This window comes from Ischnura elegans, chromosome 2 (assembly GCF_921293095.1).
Source record: "Ischnura elegans chromosome 2, ioIscEleg1.1, whole genome shotgun sequence".
NCBI lineage: Eukaryota > Metazoa > Arthropoda > Insecta > Odonata > Coenagrionidae > Ischnura > Ischnura elegans.
Genome location: NC_060247.1, coordinates 30332110 through 30350979, shown reverse-complemented (window position 1 = coordinate 30350979; position 18870 = coordinate 30332110). Strand labels below are relative to the sequence as shown.

The window sequence follows — 18870 nt, the reverse complement described above, 5'->3', positions numbered from 1 at the left end:
CGAGTAGTTCCGCTCCGTCGAAACCCAGTGCGTCCAAGGCGCGGCGATAAAGCGGTTGTCTCCCCCTTTCCCTAGGGGTATCCCCGCAGTGCAACGCGCAGGCCCTGAATGCCTCCCTCCTCTTCCGAATTTTCCATCCCCTCCCCCAAAACACCTTCCGCTTATACCGATCCTTGCCGTGTTCCCCTCCGACCCCTCTTTTCACCCCACCCCCTCTGTCTCCCCACCCCACCTCCTCCCCTCGACCAGGCATACTTGCCTCCCCTGCTTTTCTCCGTAGAGGTCGCTCGTTGCTGCGAACCCCAGTTCGGTTCGTCCGCCCCTGGTTTGCGCATCCGGGGTAGTTTCCCGTACGTCACCGCCGCTCTTGCTCCTGCCATATACCATTGACACTCGCGTCTGAACGGGATAGCGAGGAGGACGAGGGCGCCGGTGTAAGCGGGTCTTGTTCCTGCACGCCCCACCGAGGATTTGTCTGCGTGGTTGACCTCTTGAACTCGGGAAGGGCACTAGGTGTTTCGGGATTCTGTCTCGCCGGCAGCTCGACCGATCTTCCCCCGGTGGAGGCCGCGCCGTCGCGGGCAGAGTCGGCTTGTTACCCGCCCGGCTAGTGAGATACCGTGAGTGACCTCCCCGCAAACCATTCATGCCTGATTCCCATTTTATTTCGTAAACCCATATCGCCGATTAGTCTGTGTGGGTACGTGCTCTACTTCGTTCGCCTTACGGGTCAAATCATTGCGAGCAGATGTTTGTTTTTCTAGGATCTACGCCCTTAGATTATCGTTTACCTTTCAAGCTTAAGGTTTGACTTCAGGTTATAATGTGACCTCGGTCAGTTAACGCGTGTTGATTGCGATGCATGATCGCGTATTGTGAGGACCTATGGCATGTTTTCTCTGACACGTGACCGTAACCAGCTGCCTTGACCAATGTTTAACTTAAGAGTGATTCTTGAAATTTGTGTTTTTTTTCACTTTTTCACAGCTATTGTTTAAAAGTTTTTATAATTAAGTCCTTATTCGTAAGGACTTAATTATAATATATATATACATATTGTTTTTATTTATACTTATATTTTTTAAGGTTACCATGGAAACTTTAATATTCTATTCGTGGATCGCGGTTTTCAATGGATTTCGGGGTTGCTCACACGTATTTTGTTTTTGTCAGTCAGGTGATCGTAAACATCTGCTGTCACAGATTATAATAAAAGCTTTGCCTTTGTATGTTAGGTATTTTATTCGGTTTCAAGCTTACTTTGCTTCTGTTGATCCCTTTTGTTCCTCGATTGGGGCTTATTGTGTTTATTTCTCGTTTTTGCTAACGAGTTGCGTTTCACATGGAATTTGACATAACCTTTTTCGAAATTATGGCAATCGTACGCATCGGCCTCGTCTCATATATTCATGAGGTTCTCGTCATACTCTGATGCTAGCATAAATGACATAGTTTCCATGATCTCAGTAGCTGGGTATTTGACGTCGCACCTTCACCAGCATAGTCATTCTCCCTTCAGAGCAAATGGTATCGAAGAGAACTCCGTGGCTGAAAACCGTTTCGTCTTTGTTAGAACTTTGCTTTGAGAGAGCACAGCTTTTAAATGCTCATTCTCAAAGTTGAATGAATTTGGTTACGTCATTTTTAACTCTTGTTTTTATTTTATCTGTTTCCATTCTGTAGAATACAGCCTTCGTTTACCTTGTATATCAAGGATAATAACTAAAAACAAGGGAAAAGAGCAGCACGCATACCTTGTATATATAAGTTTGCTGGAACTCAAACCGGCGATCTTCAATTTGGCAGGTGAGAACTTCTCACCCCGCCAACGATGCCGGCATTGGAATTAATATAAATAAATTAATGAATGAAATGATGTATTTTTTTGGAATATTTGACAACTCATGAGACTCTAGTAATTAAAAAAAATAAAAATTACGCATGGTCAGGCATATTGATGACATAGGTATAGTAATGATGCAAGTACTTTTTTCACGCGTAGTTAATTTTTGCTGGTGGATTAGAGGAAAAGAGATTTGAAAAAATGCATCGGGTAGACGGGTCAATTAGACAGGACGTGAAAGTACTCATTAGAAGCGAAATGGTCAGCTGCAGTTCTGAGAATGCGTTGCCGTTAGCGTTCACGCATCAAATCCAATGCCACAATCCTTTTCCGCGATAAAAACTTTGAATCTCATTCACGCATCAAGTATAAGCATAAAGCTCTGGTCTGAATCGAATTGTTGATCGTTCAAGTCGTCGCGATTGCTTTTGCCCATAACTTCGTGGAATTGAGCGATAAAGCGACCGTAGTGGTGGGGCAAATTCCAATCACAATTCCCGTGCGATTATGGGAAATTTGTGGTAAATCTTTCAATTTACGCAGAACTATTATGTGCGCGTACAAAAATATAATTCAGGTTGTAAATTGTCACCAATGATTCCTTGGGTCAAAGGAGGATTATGTTCAAAACATTTTTACGGAAAAAGGCTACGGTTTTTTTACGAAAGGCTTTTTTTTAGGCTACGGCTTCATTAATGGTGTGGTTTTATATCAGGAAACCCAATTCCTCCTCAGCTGAAGAATGTATGCATCAATCGTATTGAAAAAGTATTGTTTTTTCCTGGCTAAGGTTGCTTAAAGTTGCTTAAGGAAATATTTTAGTATTAGTCTCTATCTAGCTACAATGTATCAGAAGTGGTTTTAGATAATTTCAAGCTGGTGCAACACTGACGAAATTGAAGACTAATTTTTTTGTTTTTCATACTGGAATTTCGGCTTTGTAACGCCATTGTTTTCGACCCCTTCATTGCGTTTGTTTTTGCGACTATCACCTTACCCAGCATCCCTACGATGCTCGTCGAAAAAGGTCCTAGCTATGGCGAATTTAACGACTTAAAATGAAATGGACATGTTTGGTTTAGTCTGATATGATTTCTAGATATGGTAATAAGCTGCTTTTAATTCTGAAATGGTGAACCTGATTAGGATTGATATTTTTATATTGGCATATATATTTATCGATATATTTTTCATTTGCGACTGAAGTATTTATATCTAAGAAGGTGATTTTTTTTTGCAACGTATTTTCCTTAAGTTTACCGAATTTTGAATGTAGCTGATGGCTATCGACTATTTTAATTTTATTCCAATGCCGGTATGGATAATTTTTATTTGCCAAGATTTTTTAAAGTCCAATTTACCCCATCGATTGCTCTTGCTGCGGAAGGAAAGAGGCCCTTGTGTATTCACTTTTATGTCATTGATAACAATAAAGTGTGAAATTTACACCTACCCCATTATTATTAAAATCATATCTGGATTCATATTCATCATTTCAGGCAACATGGGTGGGCTTATTCTGGCGTAGATTAGAAAAGATGGGGCTCGGATGAGACCTGATCAGTGTGGATCATAAATTTCCATTCGTGGATGCTCTTGATGTTCAACGGTCCACACGAGCACGCGGCTGGCGTCCCGTGTCGGCCTCGGCGCTGGGCTTATGCGAGCGACGCGGAGGCGCCTGGATGCGTCGTCGGCTGGCGCCGGCGTCTCTGGCGCCTCCGCCGCCCTCCCGACTTGGCCCAGAAGGGCGCCGCGTAGTCCCGATGGAGAGAGAGGGAGAGAGAGAGAGAAAGAGGATGCACCCTTCGCCGCATGCTCTCCGCGCCATCACGTCCTCTCCGTTTCATTGGTCACGAGGCTACGACGCCGCTCGCATCGTTCTTTTTTTTTGTGTGATCTCGAGGGTGGGTCGTGATGAGGCGGGGGATGTTTTTAGAGTCTACACTCGGGACGAAGAGGGGTCATTTCGAATTTTATGAAATGAGATGCGTTCTCTTGAGGGGACGCTTCACTCCCACACCCACGAATATAACAAAAGTGGATCCTCAATTTGGCCTGTAAAAGTTTTCCTCACCCAATATTTTATGTAGTAATAGTTGTATTTTCTTTTTAATCTCAAATATGAGGAGACCTATCAGACCCTTGTGCCCCCCATATAATAATCCTGAATCTGCCCCTGCAACCGGTCATTAACGAGGCCATTTGATTGCTGATCGAGGAATCCCGGGTTTGAATCACGGATTAGACCTTTGGACGACCCCAATAAAAATCGACGAAGTTCGAGGTAACTCAGGAAAGGAACTACTTTGAATTTATGAAATTCGCGTGTTTGTGGCTTAGTTCGGAGTGAGCTCTGCCCTAGTCTATCCATGCCTGCGAGCCCAGTGAGAAGCTGCGTGGCCGAGTTGCTTCAGGCGCACACCCCGTACCTTTAGCCAACCTTGGTGGAGTCGCGAATATTACGATAGGGGATCTTCAAATTGGCCTCTAAATGTGTTGCCACCACCGCTCATTTAAATAGGTTTACAAAGTCGCCACTCGTGTCGCTGACGGACAAATTGATCCGATTTTCACGGAGAAATAAAGTATAGTTAGGGGCATTAGCCGAAATGTATACGCATGATGATGTGGTCTATCAAATTCATTATTTTGCAAATCTATTCTTCGTAATGACAAGCAGTATACTGAAAAATATTGGATAAAAGTGGATCGCATTGCACTCATCTCCGCGTCGCGGACATTTTTGAAACCCGATTTAAATGCGAACGAAGTGGCAACAGAAAGCAGCCTTATAGAGTATAGAATTGGGCCTCTTTTATGCAGTACCCTTTTTCACACCATTGGCCTTTTTTTCGTGAAGTAGAACTCATTCAAAACTTAGCATCTTGACTAATTTAAGTATGCCGGGATCAGTCACAGTGATAAATTTACGGAGTCACCCACAATGCACAAATTTTGCCAAAAATCCACAGAGAAAACAATAATTCGACTTGATCGGGATTCGAACCCGGTTCCCACGATTTCCGGTCGAGTGCTTTAGCCAGTTCAGCTATAAAGGCGTCATCACCTTTAAATAGTCCTCAAATTTCCATAGAGGCTTTCTCGGTAGGTTAGCTAGCTAAAGCACTCGACCAGGCATCGGTGGATCCGCGTTCGAATCCCCGACAAGGCGAATGATTAAATTTTATCTGTGTATTTTTCGCACAATTTAGTATCATGAAATCATCTGAGCACATGAAGTACGTATACATATCCTCTTCAGCCCTAGTGTAGGTATCATGTATCATATATATATTTTTTGAAATCTTTTCCTGTTCTGTGTGTGTCTCTAAGTGATGCCCGCCGTTTGCATCGAATTCTACACATTCTGCAAGATTTAACAATTTGTTAAGGGGATGAATATTTTCAGTTGTATTTCTGTAGAAAAATGAGGCAAACGGAAATTTTCTGCTGAAAATACGCTTTCAAGTCTGACGAGGGTATTTCAGCATTTGCTTGTAGCTCGAATTTTAATATTTCGCATTTTCTTGTATTACGTAATATTTTTATATTCTGTATGCATGAAAATGGAGGAAAAGGTATAAGGTATTTAGCCTGAAAATTTCAAGGAGAATTTGCAAGTTGAAAACGAGTAATTTGTCACGAAAATAGAAAAAAAATACGACCGGTAGAGGGGAAATGATAAGAGGGCCTTTGAAGAGGGCGTTCCACTCCTCAATTAGTCGTGTTTTGCCTTTTCTCCTTACATCTTACTTGTTTGAATGTCATACCTTTGACCTGAAATTTTTAGAATGAAATCCAGCATTTTTATGAGTTTAACCTCGGAGAAATTACTGAGATGAAATGTTTATATTCGATATTCAGGAAAATATGGCCAAAGGCCCCGGAAATATTCAGAATGATTGATTTAGCCTTTAAAAAACACAATGCCTTGGAAAAATAGAGAAAATTCGACCAGTCTTCTCTTTCACATCCTAAGGAACTTGTTCTCTGTAACTCATTCGGGGCCGTCTTTTAACTTTCTTCCTGTCCACTTGTCCGTCTTCATCAGGCCATCATGCATTGTGGTGAGTCCTACCAAGTTGTCCAGATCTTTTAAGGTTTTTTTTTAGAACTTCTCTTTTTCTTCTCTCTTCTTACTACGTAGTCAATACTCGGTCGATCCATTTTATCTTCATTATACCTCGGAAGCACCAGATTTTGAATGCTTCCACTATTGAATTCTCTGATGCTGTCAATGTCGATGCCTCACTCCCATAAAAAAGCACGCATTCAAATGTAACATCTGATGCGTTGCGAGAGGTTTCAAATTCATTGATATGTGCAGTAGAGCGATCACCAGCTTGTGTAGACTTACAGATGCTATGAAACATTGCTTTTATCTAGTGCTTTTCTAAGAGCCAATTTAGCCCGTCTCTTCGGTGTAATTAACCATCAAAATTTTAATTCTAAGTGAAACATTCAAAAGATTTGCTATAAATGTTATATCAATATAAATGCTGTTATCAATTTTTTAAAAGGTTTTCTTTCTTAATTTATGCATTTATAATATTTTGACTCAGTATGGGCCGCGACAACTCTTTTAAGATCGTAGTAGTAATTAGGACTTTCGCGACTCTTGTGAGTAGATCACAATATTCGTTTTGGGTTGGGAATGCAGCTGCAATCAGAACTAGGAGCGTTTCGGGGCAATTTTGATAAATATGACAATGTGATTTTCATTGCTTCACTCAGGCTTTGTATTTTTTCCTCAATTATCCGTTTTAATTAATTGTTCTGCTTCTCTCCATAAGCTTCGTAAATATTTGGAGCCGGCAGTCTCACAAAGTACACCACCTTTGTCAGCGCCAATGCCAACAAAGGCGATATGTTAAAATAACTATGTAATATATATCTGCCGTATTATCTGTATTTTAGCGCTTCCTCTAGGTATTGCCTTTAGGTTTATTGACAGCGATATTTTTTAACTATTGAAAGGAAATAGAAATATTACTTTCATTTGTAGTGGATTTCTAGAATTTATTTACAGAGTTATAGCTTTACTGTTTTGATTAAATATCACCATGGGTCAAAATCGCCTAGTGAGTGATAGCCGTAGAGATTTTGGAGTGAGAGGATTTTGTGTTAACCAAATCGGGATTTATGCGCTGCAATTAAATATGTATGCCACTGAGATATTTGGAAGTTAGTTCTTTCCTCATTTCTTTCCCTTGCTAGTCGTGATTGTAGTAAAGCATTAAAGAACTGTATACCAGTTTAGTATTGGCGACAGTTTGTGCAGTGTCAACGCCTCAAAATAAGCACTGAATATGTCTTAACGTCAGCTTTATACTTGCCAACAGCAGACTATGGGTTTGCAATTAAATTGGAATGCTTTTGGTCCTTCACTCGATCAATTTTCCGTATCATAAACTCTATGGACAGAGAGAAACTGCCTACTACCTTCGCTAATTTGGCTGTAAAATTTTACGCATTGTATAATCATGTGAAAACTGTTAATGTGAATGCGTATTTAAGCATTTGAAAGGCTACGAACTGAACGGATTTGATTCCTAGACAAAACTGTAAATTAAACTGTAAATTAAAACGGTGTTTGTTTTGTCATCAATAATATTTCAGTGCCCTGCGAAGGCTAAAAAAATGTTATAGCCCATTATAGTTTTACGTTTAGTAGTACAAAAATGTAGTGAACAATATTCTTTGTAATATTTAACGTAAAACTAATTTACTGAATGTTCGTATACTTTTTATCGATGATACTTTCATTTTAAAATACTTAGATTTTCTTCTTAATATTAATGGTTCTGTATTATGAAAACAGTAGTTATTTAATTACGGCAGATTATCTGTGCTAGTTAAAAGCACTCAGTTAATTATTTTTTTTACATTTTTCCAATGCCCTTTTGTTAGTACTATTATTTGAAATTCAAAATAATTTTTAAAGTTTGGGGGAAACTTTTAACGTGTCTGGAGCATAATAATAATTTATATACCACATGTGAATTGATGGTGGTGAGGGTAGATAAAAAGTAATTTCGATTAAACTCATACGAAAAAAAATGATGACCTCAGCTATAGAAAGAATCGTTTAGCGATTTCACGAGATAATTTATGATTTTTATCGCGCCCAAAGGTTGGTAGACCTCAGTTTAGTTAAAAATGATTATTTTTCCCATTCTTACCAATTATTTCAGTGTGCATGCATTTATGTGTGTATTGATGTGCGCACGAATTAGCTTTTTTATTGCTGATTTTTGTAGGTTTTAAGTGGGGGTGTTTTTTTCTGCTTCGAGAATATCTGCATGCAGTTAAATTTATCCTCATGATCTACTCAGTTGAATGTATATTTTTGAAGGTTAAATATTTTATCGTCAAAATATCTCTGATACTTTTGTTAAATAATTATTCGACGAGGAATTAAATGAATAGGTGTCTCCAAGACTCAGTTACATCCACATTTATTAGCATCATTAATGTCAATTTGGACTTTTTAAATTTTTTAAATGAACGTTAGCATTAGCATATCGAAAGAATGAATATGCACTCTATGCTAAATTCAAATTTCCAGATGGACTTTGGCCCTTTTACGCGTGAAGTTGACGCCGCATGAAAATGAACCCACCAGTCATACAATTCATGCATGGGCATTTCCATTTACCTGTCCACTTCAAGTTTTTCTCGTTTATTGGCGTCGTACTATGTGACTCTTCCCTGTACGGTGGAGTACGTCCCACATGGAGCAGTCGTTCACATTCATTCGTGAAATACGTGATGGTACGCATGCGTAGCAGATTAATTTTGGAGATGTAAGTGAACGGATTTTCTAGTGCCAAATATTTAAACCTGTGTATGAAAACGAAGAGCGTCCTATATTATTAGTTTACCATTTATTTTCGGTTGCTGCATTTCATATATTAAAATTTTTACGATTGTTGCATAAGAAGGTATATTAATAATAGCTAATTGGTGCTTTGACAATGAGACATCATCAGGAATGGTACCATTCGGTTGTAATTCTCTCGGAAATAAATATTGGTGCTAAATTCTTCCAAATAAATTGTCCGCCTTGCATTGGAGAGGATAAAAAGAGAATCTAGGCCATTTGACTAAAAATTATAAAAGAAATCGGAATGTGATTATCTATTTCGATCTTAGTGATGATTGATTTATTTTTGCTGATAATCATACCATAGGCTCGATTGATTTCGGATTACAGTCAAGGTTTTACAAATTCCTTAGTTCACGAAAATGACATCATTATGTACTTAATTTTTTAGCTGGGTTAATAAGTCTTACTTGCTAAGATGTATTAATTTGGATCTTATTGTGCCTATGCGACAAAATGCAGTTTTTATTTTTTTCTATTTACACAGGGCTAATTTTTTCCACGAAGTAATATTGTTCTTGTTATCGCTAACGAAAGATGAATATTAAGGCAATAGAATAATGGCATTTATGTACGTCGGCGCATTTAGTTACAATTGAAAATTCTAGATGTAGATTTCTACATCCAAACACTACCCTTCAAGCCGCCTCAATAGGCGTGAGGCAGCTTGTTTGGACATCGGCCGTTTAGAATAAAAAGAATATGTGCACACGAAATCCCGCCTAGCATTCATCGAAGTCCTTTATTGTTCGGGGAAGAATGGATTCCCATACCTATCCGTTCAGTAAAATAGCTGCCTTAATTTATCGTTTCTTTCGGACCTGGGAACATAGTGGTGTTCCAATACGATGTTCTCCGCGTTGAACTGAAAGATATCCATTCTCGAATGCTCACGCAATTTAAGTCTAGCGCGCAGCCTTCAAGTCTCTAGTGGCTCCCAACCTAATTCGTTTATCATCTGAGTAACGCTTTCTGAACATCCGAAGCAATTTTTGACGAATCGCGCAGCTCTCCTTTGAATTTTTTTAAGTTCACGGATTAAGTCTACGCCGGATCTCATATGCTCGCTGCATATTAAAGGTGCGGCCGGATGAGTGCGGAATAACATCTATTTTTTTATTTTTCGTTCGAAAATCTTCTTTACACACGCTGGATGAAACCTAGCTTCTTTCGGGCTCTGCCGCGTTTCCCACGTTAGTTTCGAAGTTATCGTAGTTTTCAGATATTTCAATGCATCTATTTCTTTTGTGTTACCACATCATCCACAGCATATACGTGTGACGTTACGTCGAAAAATCTGGTTGATTTTTCACGTAAGTCCAGACAAGGGAAATACTCCAACCGTCGGTCCCATGCTGGAATCAGGGAAAGACTCCACAAACAAGAAAAACAGCTCACAAGAAAAAGGTAGCCAAAAATAATTTACGAGTTATTACCGTACGATATCTATTCAAAGTAGAGTATTCAAAAATCAGAAGTATTACAGAAAACAATGATAGTAATTCATGATCCCAGAGGAAACATTACCAGCTAAAATACCAGCAGAATATTTCACAAAATTTGCCATGCCTCACGAGACATGTGACTCCGAGCAGACCACGAGCAGAAGAGGGCTTGCCTATGCAAGGCGAGACAGCATTTGAGGGGAGGGCTTCTTCCAGGGAGTGGAGGGGTAGCCAGGCGAATTCAACTACTGCGCCACTGATGCGTCGCTGCCCCTGCAGAAACGGCCGCTCCACAAAACACCATTCACTGGTTTTGAGACAACAGCCAGCACCCAGAATTTTCCCCTCAACTTCTGGGTTGGAGACATCAGAGGAATCGTTCATTGGAACACATGGAGGGGAAGGAGATACTGGGGTGAGGTGTTGGAGGGAGAGAGAGTTTGTGATAGGACAATGGTAAAACTTCTCACTCCAAGTGCAATACTAAGGCCTTAGCACCGATTTCCCCTTGCTTGCCAAGGAGAAGTATTTCTCCGCAGTAGTCCTATATAAGTCTTGCATTGCAGGTAGGCTGGTTCGGAGGCTGGTTCGGAGGCTGCTTCGGAGGCTGTTTCAGAGACTGTTTCCAGAGACAGGATTTTCCAGAGACAGGATTTTGCGAGACAGGGCACTTTGCTACAGGGACCCTTTGCGCAAAAAATCCTTTGCGCGAAAAAACCTTAGCGCGAAAAGTTCTCGGCGGGAGAAGTTCTGCGGATAAGTTCGGAGGAAGTTCGAGGAATTTCTGGGGGGGGGAGGGGTACCAGAAATTTTTGGGGGGGGGGCAACACTTAAAAAATGCCACATCCTCTGTGGGAAAATGACCACAAAAATTGCTTGAACTTGGGGACCAAGACACATCCACCAAGAACTGATTAATGCCTAGAAAACTTATCGAGGCATCACAGGTCCACTGGTTTTCACTGGATGAACCCCCACTGTTTAACCCCCCATGGAATTTACAAAAAACCATTATTCAGTGGTTAGAATTGAACTGAATATTGAAAAGTTTATTGATTGAGGTAACAGTTTTCAAGAAAAATCACTCAAAAATAATTTTGAGAAGAAAATACATTTTTATCACTCAGTAAAAAAATAATTTCAAGAGTGATGTTTGGAATTCAACAGAATTCATAAGTGAGTAACATGGCATAATTACAAGAGTGAGACAAGAAATATTGCTGATAGATATAGAGTAAATTATTTAGTATTACATAGCAAGAAAATAAAATTAATAATCAATATGTCATAAAGTGATGCTTGTTTCGGTGAACAGTGAATCAAAATTACAAATAATTACCATCAGCAACTAGAAGGAACTGGGAAGATTTTTATTGGTATAACACCAGGATATCTTTACCAAACTCAAATGTTCCTTCTCTCATCAGAGATATTTTGTGGGTTTTTTTTTTTTAAAACCAAGTAAAGCAATACAATAACCAACCACTTAGTAAATGGGCAAGATTGGGTTGGTGAAGCAGTTGGGTTCATGGGAACCCTGGGTTGTCCCATTAGTTGGGTTCAACCACCTTATCAAAAAACAACGATTCACAAAAATGGGTTTTAACTTCTACCCAAAATTCATATTGCAACCCAAGAGAAAGTTAGGGTCGACCAACAAAATATATACCCCATATTATATAATCATTAAGTACAAGTTTATTCAAAAATACGGTTATTCACTAAATAATTATTAGTTATCAAAATACCAGCAAAAATATTCAGCATAATATGTGTCTCACTTAATTAATATACATTGGCATTAGTATTTCTCCCTTTAAACCCTCCATGTTTGTAAATATTATCAGTCCATAATTAATTATCAATAAAGAATCCTCCAAAATTCAACAAGATTACGTAAATGACAATAGATTGCACTAAATTCCTCGATTTTCCAATAATTATTAATATTTACAAGGCATATGGTATTCATGTCAGCTATTGAACAAGTACTGACTAAATTTAATCAAGATGTGTATATATATCTCTCAGTATTAATTAAACAAGTCAAAAAAGAATCATAGGCGATGCTAACAAAATGAGAACTGCATATTGCATCAACAAAAGAAATCACTCTAAATTTCACTCTTCAATTAACAATAGAAATGAGAGCTACATGCTGGTTGCGACAAGATGAAAGTTCATACTTGTCGGGCGATGAAGGTCGCAACTCAACGCCAAAAGCCACACTAAAACACAGTAGGCAGTCTTAAGATCAGCTGATCAATTCAATCACTCAGCCATCGATAGAATATTGAACACTGCAAAATCACGACACTTATCACTGTCCAGAATTGTGAGAATGTCCATAAAGTCTTGGTGGAGGAAAGGTGACACAAGACACAATTGAATCTTAATAACTGGGGCCACCTCCACAGCTTATCTGGAAACGAGCCATCTCGGGGATTTCCCCCCAAGTTAATCTCCCGTCCTCTCCCTCCAAGCACCCATAATTCCTCCACCTTACCCCATCTCACAATCACAGTAGACCAACACTAAATTACATGAGTGAATTAAGCAGATGAGAATAAGCAAGTACAATACAATATTTCAGAACAATTTCAATTACAAGCATAGAAATAGACTTATTATTCATTATTCAAAACAATATTATTAGGAATCAAGAGAAATTCAACACCGAAATCAAGCATCAAATAGTATTTGAGAAAGCAAACATTAGCATTCAATGAGAAAAATAAAAAAAAATAATAAAAAAAAATCAATGATATTTCTCTCCTTTTAATTACTGGAATTACCAATGCCATCATGATATGCCTTTAAATGAGAAACATGACAAATTTTCTCTTTCCCAGGAGAAACTTCCAGAATAACTGTTACAGGAGAGAGATACTTTTTAAGGACGAAAGGTCCATTCCACAGAGGTTCCAGTTTTGCCATTTTCTGTTCACCTTTAGAACTGACAGGATGGTTTTTGCAGAGAACAAGATCTCCCACACAGAAAGTGATTTGGGAGTGAGATTTATTATAGGATTCTTTATACCTATTTCTGGCCTTTTTTAAATTAGCAATAACATGATTCAGGAAGACTTGTCTGTCACTATCGCTGAGATCATTCTCGAATAAAGATTTTGGAATGTCCCACTGATTAATTAAAGGATGCTTTAGTTCTCTGCCGAAAATTATTTTGGCAGGAGAATAACCACTGCTCTCATGAGAGGCAGTGTTCAAGGCAAAATTTAAGTCAGCAAGCATAGAGTCCCACATATGGTGAGCATTATTGCACAAAATAGCAAGTGCAGATTTTAGATTTCTATGCAATCTCTCTACCTGATTAGAACAGGGATAGTATGGAGAAACAAAAATTTGCTTAACCCCCAGTTGCAAACACATCTCCTTAACGGCATGAGATTTGAAAACTTGTGCATTATCAGAAACCAAATATTTTGGAAAACCGAATTTTGGAAACACTCTTTGAGTGAGTATTGAAACAACCGAACCGGCCGTAGCCTTGCGAACTGGCTCAAGAAAACAAAACTTAGAAAATCCATCAATAAGAGAAAGTACATATTGGTGTCCACCTTTAGTCAGAGGTAAAGGACCCACAAAGTCAATATAAAGTCTTTCCCAAACATCAGAAGGATTGTGCGACGATAGCATGCCAGGAGGTGGAGCATTTCTGGGTTTACAAGTTTGACACAGATGGCATTTTCTGACCATGTCATAAACCTCTTTTTTCATATCCTTCCACCAAAAGTGTCTGCTAATCTTATCATAAGTTTTAGCCATGCCCAAGTGAGCAGACATACTAGAGCAGTGAAAATATTGAAAACGTACACGCCACATACGTAAGGGAATACTTGGACAATCAATGCAAGAAATGTACTGCCGTGAATTTGTTTAGATTAAGTTCTAGTCTCCACTCTTGGTTCCACGTATGAACGTTATTTAAATCCAGTGATAGAATTTTAAAGCCAGAGTGATCATTAATTTTCGATACTTGAAAGTGTCACAAGAAAAACGAATGTATGTCACTGCTAATACGGGGGCAGAGGTCATTAATGTATATTATAAACAAAAAGAGGGCAATTACGCTTCCTTGTGGGACAGTTGATGTCACTTTACCTACGTGAGAGCTGATTCTGTCAAGAACTACCTTTTGAATACTACCACTCAGAAAGTCGCGTATCCAGTTTACTACTGTTTCGTTTAACCCGCATGAGTATAATTTGTATTACTTTCATTCGCGAGGTACCGCGTTGGAAGCTTTCTCAAAATCTATTAAAAGCCTGAACTTGTCTTTTCGATTCAGCTGACAGTTAACTTATAGAGCATAATTTTTTAACTGTCTAGAATCAAGCTAGGTTGAGAAAAAACGCGATCTTAATGTGTGTCTTCTAGAAAAATAAATATTGTTAAATGTGCTATATAAACCCGGAAAACCATCACCAAATGTGCTATAAGTTTAACAAAATTAGAGTAGGTTACTGGAACCTAAGAAGAAGATCGCGAAACTGCTTGCTGCTTAAATTTATAGCAATTGAAGTGTTGCTTCTTTGTGGTTATTATTTAAAGTTATAATATGAAAAGTTTTAGTGTTTTCGAGCTTGAAATCATTGGTATATATTCACTGCGAAGGTGGACCCATCGCTCGAAGAAATAATTCATACTTATTGCGGTTGAGAGTGGAAGTAGATTGAAAGCTCGGTCGCCCAATCAAATATTTGCCTCGGCAAGAAGTGGAAGCAACGAGTCTCTAAGGACGAGGGGTTCTCTACATATCTGGCACTCTTCTAAACCTGAGTCAAGGTGATCCGTGAGGTGGCTTCCCCATGGATTGGCGCGGCGGGTTATAGTGATATGGAGGCCTTGGAAATTTGTTGGGCCGTGGAATGGGGTTCGGATATGTGCAAGTCGAGATAGAAAGAGGGGTGTGTAAACAGGCCTTAGGCAAGCATAACCTTCCTTTTGTACCGCGAGGGAGAATCCTTGTCAAAGGAATGCGGTTGAATGTGATGCGAGGGAAGAGAAGGAGAGGGGTTGACCTGGGTGGTATTGAAAATTCAATATTAGAATATGATAATTTTTGATTAGGCATAAAAAATTGTAGATTTCGATGTGACGGTATGCCGTGTATGTGAATACCGTGACGGTAACTACCGTACTATCTGGCCCAATAAAAATATCACGACAAAATATCGTGATATTACCCCCGATAATAATAGCCCCTCTATATATTATCACGGTACACCGGACTAGAGCGAATTTTATGTCGTCATATCGGATATTAATTGGATGAAATATTGTAATAATTATATTATCGGGCGGCGATTTTTTGTCGGAATATATATTACGTTACGTATTACGTTATATACTACGTTATGTTATCTTCATATTTTTATCGGGAGCAATATTGCGATTTTTGCTATCGAGAGGTACCTATATTATAATAATATTTTCTGTATACCCAAAATTTTGTTTGTGCACACCGGCAATGACAAAGGAGAGGGAGGTCTATGTAATCTCCAAGGTTATAAGACCAGAATTGAGCAACCACCTAATAGCAAAAATGCATGCCAAAAAATTATTACAAGCATTTTTACAATTAAATAACATCAAAATAAATATTCAATTTTGTCTTGATGAAAAAAACCAGGCGTTTGGTAAGTTTTAAAAATATGTTTTCCTTTTAAATTTAATATAAGCCTCTTTTTGTTGGGTAGCAAATGATTGTCAATATTCAAAGCTCAAAGTTGTGTTCCTGATATATTTAAATAGCGTGATATTCCCCGTTATTTCGCTATGACGTGCGCGGGTGTTGTCGAGGGGTTTATATGAGTTGCTTTGGTCGGGTGAGGTGTAAAGGGAAAGGGAGATAGGGTCGGGAGAGGGGGAGGCGTGTGTGTGTAAAGAGAAAGAGCTCCGTCGAGATATTCTCGTCCGTGAAGGATCCTCCTCACCCTATTCAACTTATGCTAATGAGGCATTAAAGGGTTTTCGTAATTTGCACGTATAACGCGCGAGAGGGTATCCCCGTTCCTTCTCGCTTCAATCGCTGAAATAGGACTTCAGGAATGTCTCTCTCGACTCCCTCAACTCCCTGCGTGTCCCTTCCTCTCTTCCTATGTGCCCGGCGGTTTTTCTTAGAGATATTCCATGCGTACATTTACGATGCTGCCCTTGTACTGCGTAACATACTCCGGTGGGTTTATTTTTAACCACGAATAACCTCAAGGGCGTGTGATGAATAATTATCGGGTCAGCGAAGTCCCCATTGGTAAGGTACATCTGGGTAGCTACTCACTAGTGTGGGTAAATAATTGATAAGATTTATCGTCTTATTAGTACCTATCATTGATAAAGTATATTTTTTTATGGTTCAGGTATTATTTGCACAAGAATTTGAAATGCACCAAAGATCTCCCTCTAATTACTTAGAGACTTTTTGTTTGATTTTTTAAGATAAAAAATTGTACTTGAGTAGCATCAGCACCTTTGAAAACCCATGAATGGAATCAGCTTTTTTGCTGTGTATAGTTGTGAATTAGTCTCTTACGGGTAGTGATTATATGACCGAGTTTTTATTAATGTAACTTCTGACGATGTTTATTTTTTTAAATAATGCATCATAGTTTAAAAAAATAAATAATAGCTCAATTAACCATTATGGTATGAGCAATCTTGGAAATAAGCCATGCTAGCTGTTGGTCTAATAGAAATCTCCTGTATAACTTTTTGCAAAGAGTTAGTCGGAAGCATCTTGTTAATGACATTGAAAACAATTATTGGCAGTGTTGATGTTTTATAATTTTCACCGAGGGTCACGTTGCTATGGTCGGAAGTATGATTACATCCACAGACTTGTGTTTTCAACTTACGGTCATATTTCCAATAGAGGTGCCGGAACGCCGCGCGGGAGAAAAATGTAAATGTTCAAATATTTTATAAAAATCCATTTATGAGTTTCCATTAATAGAAGTTTGTCATAAACCACATCTTAGATTGATTATTTGAAAAAAATTAACTAACAATTTTCAAATCATTTAAAAATAAAAATAATAGGAAAGGGATTTAATGATTTTTTTCTCAGATTCAACGTATTACGCAAAGTCTTAGATTTAAAATAGGCCATAATTTAGCGGTGTATTAGAATTAATTAATTGATTAAAGGACCGGCTTTTTACAAAAAATGTGTTAAAAATTAGCTAAGTAAAAAACTAGGTAGTTTTTTTTTTAATCTTAAAAAATGATATCACTTGGACTCGAACTCGTATATTCCCTCGGTAAGGGAATTTTTGCAACTTAATACTCATTATAACATCGGCTTGGCGTAGTCTCTTTATTGCTAAAAAATGAGAGCCCAAGGGTTTGCGTATGAAAAGAGAAAACCCGACCGGGAGACTGACTGAAAAACAAGACTGAACGCTGCGAATGTGGATTCTGAGATTCTCCAGTACTTTCCTTCAATTGAGCCCCGTGATCTTCGACTCCCGGTCCGCCAGCTCCACCCCGCACACGTCCGTCTTTTACGGCTTTCGGAGACGTAAACATACCTATCGTATCTTGTGTGCCAAACTTCCAGTTTTTCCTTATTTTGTCCCATCGTTTATCTGGTGTGTAGAGCATAGGACTTTATACATACTCTCAGAAAAGACGGTAAATATATTGTGTATAACATATAATCTTGACTTTCCCCCTCTCAACGACGCAGTATTAGTTTCGAGAACCATAACTTCATGGGCGTTTGCCTTGTCACCCTACTTAAAAGCTTTCCGGGTGTGAATCACGGTTGATGAGAACGTATCACTCACGCTTGTCCGGTATTTTTTCCGACTAATTTCTCTTTGGAGACTTCTTTGGAAATTTTAAGAAAGAGTATATAGTATAGTCAATATTTGCCTGAATATTAAATTGGTAAGTTTTCTACAGTATTTTATCAGTTGATAATGTGTGATAATATTTGTATCAGAGATACGGAGAAATTTTCGATGTAGTTGTTCTTCTCATATATTGAAAATTTCATGATGGTGGCAAGTTTGAAATGAGTATTTCGTGTCTTAAATACGACCGGTCGTTATAGCGTGAAAAGTCCTCCTGACGTCTGATCTAAGGGACAGAGTATTGCACTTGTTGTGTTCCCCTATTACCCTACTTAGAGCCTAAATGGGACCACCTTTGGAATTTGAAACCAGTACTATTTGGGTGATCGCCTCAGTATCATGGCGCGATCACTAGACGCATTCAGCATCCACACCAATCCGGTGTCTAGTTGTGCACGGAGCAATAGATTAAACTAGCGAATTTGTTCATTTGAGGTAACTTTGCGATTCTAAAAATGACAATAGAACCAGGGATGGCAAGTGGAACGAAAAGAAATTGTTTCGTTTCGACTCGGAGGGAAACGAAAATACGAGGCCTAGGTTTAGTTTCGTTCCCGAACGAAATTAAAATCACGAAGGAGTTTAGTTTCGACCCGGGACGAAACATTACCCCCGGGAATGAAACTAAATTAAGTGAAACTCCGCTGCTCACAGTAAAGTTTCGATCCAAAAAGTTGAGGGGAGGGGGATAAGAGAGAAAAGTTTCGACCCATTACATTTGACATACGTTTGGAATGGTTATAATATTGAGCTTAAGAATCTAACGGCCAGTTTTCGTTCATCGTTCTCCTGTCAGTGGTAAAAATATGAGTGCCC

At 38.8% G+C, this 18870-nt stretch overlaps 1 protein-coding gene across 5 annotated transcripts in view; it reads left to right on the top strand.

The window, feature by feature from the left end:
* Positions 1–270: 270 nt before the first annotated feature.
* Positions 271–18870, top strand: part of LOC124153507 — an 881184-nt gene continuing 862584 nt past the window's right edge. For all 5 annotated transcript variants that reach the window (XM_046526713.1, XM_046526712.1, XM_046526711.1 and 2 more), the window contains exon 1: positions 271–620. The gene's annotated coding sequence lies outside the window, so the exon portion shown is untranslated. The remainder of the gene's footprint in view (positions 621–18870) is intronic.